The sequence below is a fragment of the Monodon monoceros genome, unplaced genomic scaffold (assembly GCF_005190385.1).
Source record: "Monodon monoceros isolate NGI ecotype Baffin Bay Population unplaced genomic scaffold, NGI_Narwhal_1 Super_Scaffold_10, whole genome shotgun sequence".
Classification (NCBI taxonomy): Eukaryota; Metazoa; Chordata; class Mammalia; order Artiodactyla; family Monodontidae; genus Monodon; species Monodon monoceros.
The window spans coordinates 25,840,102-25,847,229 of NW_021703766.1; the positions used below are offsets into that span (position 1 = coordinate 25,840,102).

The following is a 7,128-nucleotide window of genomic DNA, read 5'->3' on the forward strand; positions in this document are numbered from 1 at the left end:
GCAGTGAGATACAGTGAGGTCTACCAGGGGTGGAGAAGCCTGTCTCCTATTGGACATCTGAGAACATAGGTGTGTGGAGATACTATTATATGACAAGAATGCTGAGTACCTGTGTAGACTGGACTGTTACTAGATAAAAGTTCAAAACAACTTGGATTTAATTTGTAAATGTGCCCATGAACTTATTTGACCAAACCCAGCCTGGGCTTTCAAGGGTAACCCCCAACACTGCTTTCAGATATTCAGGAAAACTATAATTTATTCCCGGGAAGAGAAGAGAAATCTTTCTCTTGAGGAGGCCCCTAGTTTTTCTAGAATTCTGGATTCTCTTCTACCTGCTGGCACTTTTTCCTGTCACACACTGCAGAATGTTTTGGAATTGTGATAATGTGCTGTGCAAGCACGATGTCATAGCACCATGCCTTTCGCATCTTAACACACAAACTATAGGTTTCCTTGTTGCTCGTGAGAACTAGCTTAGTGCCTGTGCAGGTGCCCTGGCTGGTCCCTTAGGGGTCCACTGACTTTTAAACTGCAGGTGACCAGGTAGAGATCGACCATGGATTACCTCATATATTCTGGCTTGCTACATGGATACTTCCGTTGTGTCAGAATTCAGCTTTCCTGGTAACTCCCTAGGAGAGCTGCTGCAGAAGGGCTGAGAATAACCCAGTTGACACACAATGGGGAAAACTTTGGAAATGGGAGATAAGAATCCATGAATACATTATTTTTCCTTTCTCCCCCCTGACTATTTAAACAGAAAAAAACGTACATATAGACATTTGGAAGACATCTCATGAGAATAAGCAATCAGCCCCACTTTCACAAAGCTGTAACCAGCTAGGCGATGGATCCCTTTATATTTGCCTTTTCTCCTTTCCCACTTAATTTCCTTTTTCATCTCACTCCTGCTTCCTAAAAACTGTTCTCCTCGATAAAATATTAGCACATAGCTTGTGCCCCAGGCTCTGCTTTCTAGGGAAACCGTTCTAAGACAATCCCCAACAGAATTTTATTTTGGTAGAAAAAGCATGTGTAGTTCAAATGGGTAGCAGCTGAACCCTTAAGGTTTTAAATAGGATATATATCAAAGGGTGTAGGGAGGTGATAGGATAGGAGAGAAAAACGAGACAAATTGACTACTATTCTGCCCTTTCCAGTATGGAAGCCTAAGGCTAAACCCTGAACTTTCCTGAATCTCAGTTACCCTGACCCTAAAAGAGGGAAACTAATAGCTTCTGGGCAGTAAGAATGAGATGAGATAATAGATAGGAAGTAAGACAGATTATGTCAAAGTTAATCTATAGATCCTGGAGTCAGACAAACCTTGGTTGGAATCCCAGATCCATCTTTTACAGGCTATGTTAACTTTGGCAAGTCAATACTTAACCTCAACATAGCACTTAGTTCATAGAATCACTGAATTACAAACAAAAGAATGTATGCAAAGTGTTTCTTAGCACAATGCCCAGAACAGAGCTGCCACTAGATGTTACCTATTCTTATCTTTTAGATTACTTGTGATGCTTAAAGTATCATACAAACAATAGTTATTACCAACCGGTTATAAATTTGATAATCCTCTTTTTCATAATACGCATTTCTATCATTTATACTAAATGGAAAATATGTCTTCTCCAAATGACATGATTTCTACAATGGGCATAAGTAACCAGATTACAGAATTTTCTATTTAATTCTTGTACTTGTGTCACAGTGAGAAGCTGTATAATGGAATTTGTGAAACTGAAGTAAATATAATATGGAAATGAAACCAAAGATTCAAGAAGCTCCTTTATTTGTCAGGAACTAGTTACTAAGAAAAGATTTCTCTTCAAGGAGCTTGCAATTCAGGAAGAAAGACAATAGAGGCAATCTTCTTGACTGTGACTGAATAAATACAAAGTATTATACCAGACAGAGACATCTAACCTAGTTGTGAGTAGCACTGACTGACTGGGATTCATACAAACAACTTTTAATAATAAAAGCCGACAAAGAAAACAGACACATTTTCCTTATTATTTTGAAGAAAAGAAACATTTAAAAAAAGAAATGGTTTGGTAAACAAAGTTGAGACAGTCTATCTTTAACTCCATCAAAGACCAATCAGAACTTGTTATCTTCAACCAGGAAAAAGTTTAGGAGACTGAAAATTTGGAGAGGAATAGAGTGTTAGAAATAGTCTTTCCACAATAATAATGCACACTTCTGGGGCTTCCCTGGTGGCACAGTGGTTAAGAATCTGCCTGCCAATGCAGGGGACATGGGTTCGAGCCCTGGTCTGGGAAGATCCCACATGCCACGGAGCAACTGGGCCCGTGAGCCACAAATACTGAGCCTGCGCATCTGGAGCCTGTGCTCCGCAACAGAAGAGGCCGCGACAGTGAGAGGCCCGCGCGCTGTGATGAACAGTGGGCCCCGCTCACCGCAACTGGAGAAAGCCCTCACACAGAAGTGAAGACTTAACACAGCCAAAAATAAATAAATAAATAAATTTTAAAATAAATAAATAAATAATGCACACTTCTGAGTGCCATACATTTCCAGAATCTTCTTTACCTGAAGAACTGGTTAGGAAGTATGTCTAAACTCCTCTTGTAATCTCTTGTGACACAGAATGAAATCTACATGTTTAGGATGAGCTGAAAAGATGGTCTCAGCTTCAGAATACCCATAAGAATTTCTGCAAAGTGATTAGACAAAAAAAGTCAATGATGGCCTACATCTCTAGATACAAGGACAAGTGGATGTTCAACAAATAACAACATTTGCCGGGGGCGGTAATGAAAACACTCTCTTTCATGCTGTGGCAACAGCAGTAAAATATAAAAAGATTAACAGGTGTTCAATACAGACTACTCCCCTGAATTTAAGTGGTTTCCTTTCCTCTGCCTGGGGGATGAAAAAACTAAGTAAAAGCACTCATTCTAGGATTCTAGATTCTTAGAACATTACTGTGAGGTAGAAAGTAGAAAACAATAGATATTTATCTTGGTAAAATGAAGACTACAGAGTGTATGAGCTTTTTGGGTAGTAAAAAAATTTTATCTCAATTCTATTTCAAAAAAGAATCAGAAAGATTCCTTTATATTATACAGATCTCTAGCTCACCCTGCAGGGCAAAAGATATTGTCATTTTTATTATGATTAGTAGTAGTAGCTAACTTTCATTGGGAGCTTATTATGTGCCAAAACTATGCTCAGTGCTTCATATAACTTATTTTGATTTTCCTGGAGTTTAAGACTAGGATTGGGGGAGGGGGAAGGGGGGGAGAAGATTTTTTTTTGGAGTGGGGGTCAATCCTTGGAAAGAGGAGTGAGCAAACGAGGGAAATGAGATGAGGAAGGAGCAAAACCTAGTAAGAATCTTCTATATAGATCTCTGATTTTAGCAACAAGGTCTTGACCTTGCCAAGACTCCTAGGAAGCATGCAAAATTACTTCCATAATTGTCCTTCCGAACAACAGGAGGCTCGGGCATTTATCCACTGCCTTCCAGCTCCCACTGGTTAAAGATTATCTCCTCTGCACTTCTGGGCTGCCCTTGCACTTGAACTGATGGGACTCCCAAGGTTTGGAGAAGGCCTTGGGCCAAAACACAGGAAGGTAAGCAACGCTTGAAGTGGGATGTGATCAGTATGAATCAAAATCATCCATCAAAGCTTTGGCTGGAATCAGAGGTGAGCCAAAAAGAGGTTGCAATGGCAACAAGACAGTCTGTGATAAGACTTATTTTCTTTAATCCTGACAACGCCCTGTTATACTGTTATCATCCCCATTTACTGATGAGGATAGTAAGACCGAGAGAATATAATTTGCCCAACTTCACACAGCCAGTAAATGGTAGAACAGGACTTCAAACCCAAGCCGGATGATCCTACAATGTGAAGTCTTGCAACCTCATTACCTAATTTACACAACCTCTTATCCAAGAGACTCATTTACATTTTCCAAGTATGAAACTCATGGCTAAATAGACTTCCCTAACACATCTTTAAGAAGCAGGTACCTTTAGGATTGAGTTGAAGTTGTGACTGCGCTCAGGTGAGAACTGAATATAAAGCTTCTGATGAGAGCTTCTAATAGAATTATCCACCAAGATTTCTGGACTGGCCTCCTGGGGTTATTTGCACAGGAAAGATATTCCTATGCACAAAGGTATGATTTTTTCATAATAATCACATTTACATTAAAGCTCTAGGCTAGACTATCTCCATTGTGGAAGTATGAGCATCATATTAAGGGAATGAAGTGAGCTGGTTTTCCTATTCCACTGAGAAAGTAACACAGGTTAAAACAGTCCCTTGGGTTTGTAAGTTTTGAGATGATGCACAATTTTTAAAAGTGAGAAAGAAAGCCTACTTTACTAGATGGATGAGTAAGACAGGCTGTAAGTTATTTTTTTTCATGTGTAAAGTTATTTATTGTAGCACTGTTGGCAAAAAATTAAAATAATCTAATTGCAGTGGTAAGAATAAATAAATTTTGGTCTTTTTTGTACAGTGGAATTTAGAGGTTAAAATAAAAGAATTAAATATTCATGTATAAATCTCAACAACAAAATGTTGAGTGAAAAAGTAATAGGTAGAGTATGATACCATTTAAACTTAAAAAGAAATATGGAACGCTTCACGAATTTGCATGTCATCCTTGTGCAGGGACCATGCTAATCTTCTCTGTATCGTTCCAATTTTAGTATATGTGCTGCTGAAGCAGGCACGGCTGTAAGTTATGAAAGAAAAACAAGATCCCTAGAGAGGTAGCCAACAGAAGAGCTCTCTAGGCTGTCTGAAGTATTGCAATGCATAGACTCATAAGTGAGGTGACTACATACGTATCCATCAGATCAGGTATACTCGAAGGTAAAAGGGGTGCTATTGATAATTTCACTGAATCGACACATGTAAACCTGGACCAGAATGTACCCTATTCATACGGCAAGAGGATACACCTGTGTTTTTCCCATTGTTACTGTGACATGAGACTCATTCTGAGCGTCTGCAGATTCTTTGGCCCTATCCCTTAGTTGCTGTAGCAGAATCTCAGGTACAGGGCTCCAAATTTTGAATTTTAACAATACCTCCAGGTGATTCTTCAACATACTAATGTTCATGCACCAGTGACTGAGATAATCAAATTCAATGTTTCTGTATATATGTGTGTATAATTCACATAGAAATTTAAAGACTAAAATAACTCAGTGTTACGATTAAGACCATAAAAACTGGGAGGAAAACAACTCCGTTGATCTCGTGTATTAATTAATGTGTATGGTACATATTTATTGAATCCCCAGTAAATATGAGTTTGATAATAGGGGAAATAATGTAAAAAATTAAAAAATAATGTATTCCTTGATTTCTCTGAATGTATAGTCTAGCACGGGAGGCTGTAGAGTAATAACAATAATAAAATAAACAATAATTACAATTCATACATCAAGGATGATGAGGGGATTAAGAAGTAACACTAGATTATAAACTTCCTGAGGACAAGGAACTCTGTCTGTCATATGCCAGAATATACTGCAGAGTGACCAACCATTCTGTTTTGCCCAGAGCTGAGGGGTTTCCCAGGACACAGAACTGTCAGTGCTAAAACAAGGAAAGCCTGGGCAAATCAAGACAAGCTGATCACCCTATTAGTGAAAAAGGCAATCAAAAGAGAGTCTAATAAAAAGGAATATGTTACTGAAGAAGGTTAGCAGAAGGTATTCACTTATATTGAGGTCTATCATTTTCCAAGTTCTCTATATACATCATCACAACAAGGGTCTAAGCTAACTGACAGAGGAAAAAACTGAGGCTCAGAGAGGTTAATTACTTTGCCCTAGATCCCACAGCTGGAAATGGCTGAGCTGGGCCTGGGATAGGAGTCCAGGGCTGTTTGAATCCAAAGGCCCCAAGGGTAAGGTAAGATGAGGCTCTAAGTTCTTTGCTCAAAACTTCAAAAGAGGCAGAAATGTGGACTTACAATTGAATTCTTCATCCTGGGAAAACCATCCATGTTTTATTCAAGGAAAGCCCTTTTGTTTTTATTAACACACACACATGCCCAAGATAGTTTGCTTGCCTCCCTCCCTTCCTTCCAGCAGCTGCTTTGAAGATGAACAGAGGCTCCAGAGGCAGCAGAGCTGTTTCCAGCAGCTGTTTCTCAAACACCTAACTTCATTTCAGATCAGAGCTGGGGTGTGAAGCTCTTAAAACCTTTGCTGCTTCCTTCACATGAGAGCAGAAGCATCCCAAACTATCAGCGCCTCACCAGCAGCCTACCTGAATGCCTCTCTGGGCACTGGGTGCCTCAGGCCCGATGTGGCGTGGAGCTGTTCGTTAACTCTACTTTCAACGTCTCTCCCCCTCACTCCCCTCTAAGAAAGGCAAACCCAGAAAGGAGGCAGTATCTCACTCAAGCTTCCTCTTCCTCTTGCTTCCCTCTATCTCCCTCTCCTTCTCCTTTTACATTTTATGATTAAGAAGTATTTAAATTCTAAAAAGAATGAGAAAAATGACACGTTCATCCTAAAATTGCAAAATTAGCATTTTGTCATATCTGATGAAATCCTTTTTGGAGGAAATCAGATGTTACAGGTAGGATGCAAACTCTTCACCCCTGCCCAAATGCATTTCCCTCTTTTTCTCCCCATCAACATCATTAGAAAGTTGGTGTGATAATCTCCATTTGGGTTCATACATTTTTATTAATATGCATATGTCCATAAGCAACAGGAAATAATATCGTTGGGTGAGTTATCCTTTCACTCTTCATTAATAGTATCATCCTGTATACCACTACTTAGATCTTAAATTTTTATTGAATCTTGTTTTTACAGGTACAATCATGGGAATACATGACAAATCAGCACATTGCTTTATGGTATTCCATCACATGAATAGTGCACAGTTTCTTTTTTTAACTCTCCAGTGTTAAATGCTTAAATTATCATTTTTTTACTCCCTCTTGCATTTCTGTACTTCTACAATAAACCTAGAGGTAGATTTTACTTTACGATCTCCATTGTACAGAGAAGAAAATCAAGGTTGAGATCAATCAAATACATCAAATTTATACCACTAACAAGTGAACCACTGGAATCAAGAAACAGGTTGGAGGAGCCTTAAACTA

General features: G+C 38.9%; 1 non-coding gene across 1 annotated transcript; it reads right to left on the reverse strand.

Annotated features, from left to right (window-relative positions):
* Positions 1-4,619: 4,619 nt before the first annotated feature.
* Positions 4,620-4,726, reverse strand: LOC114890084. The gene has a single exon (XR_003792222.1). It is a non-coding gene; the product is annotated as a U6 spliceosomal RNA (small nuclear RNA).
* Positions 4,727-7,128: the final 2,402 nt, after the last annotated feature.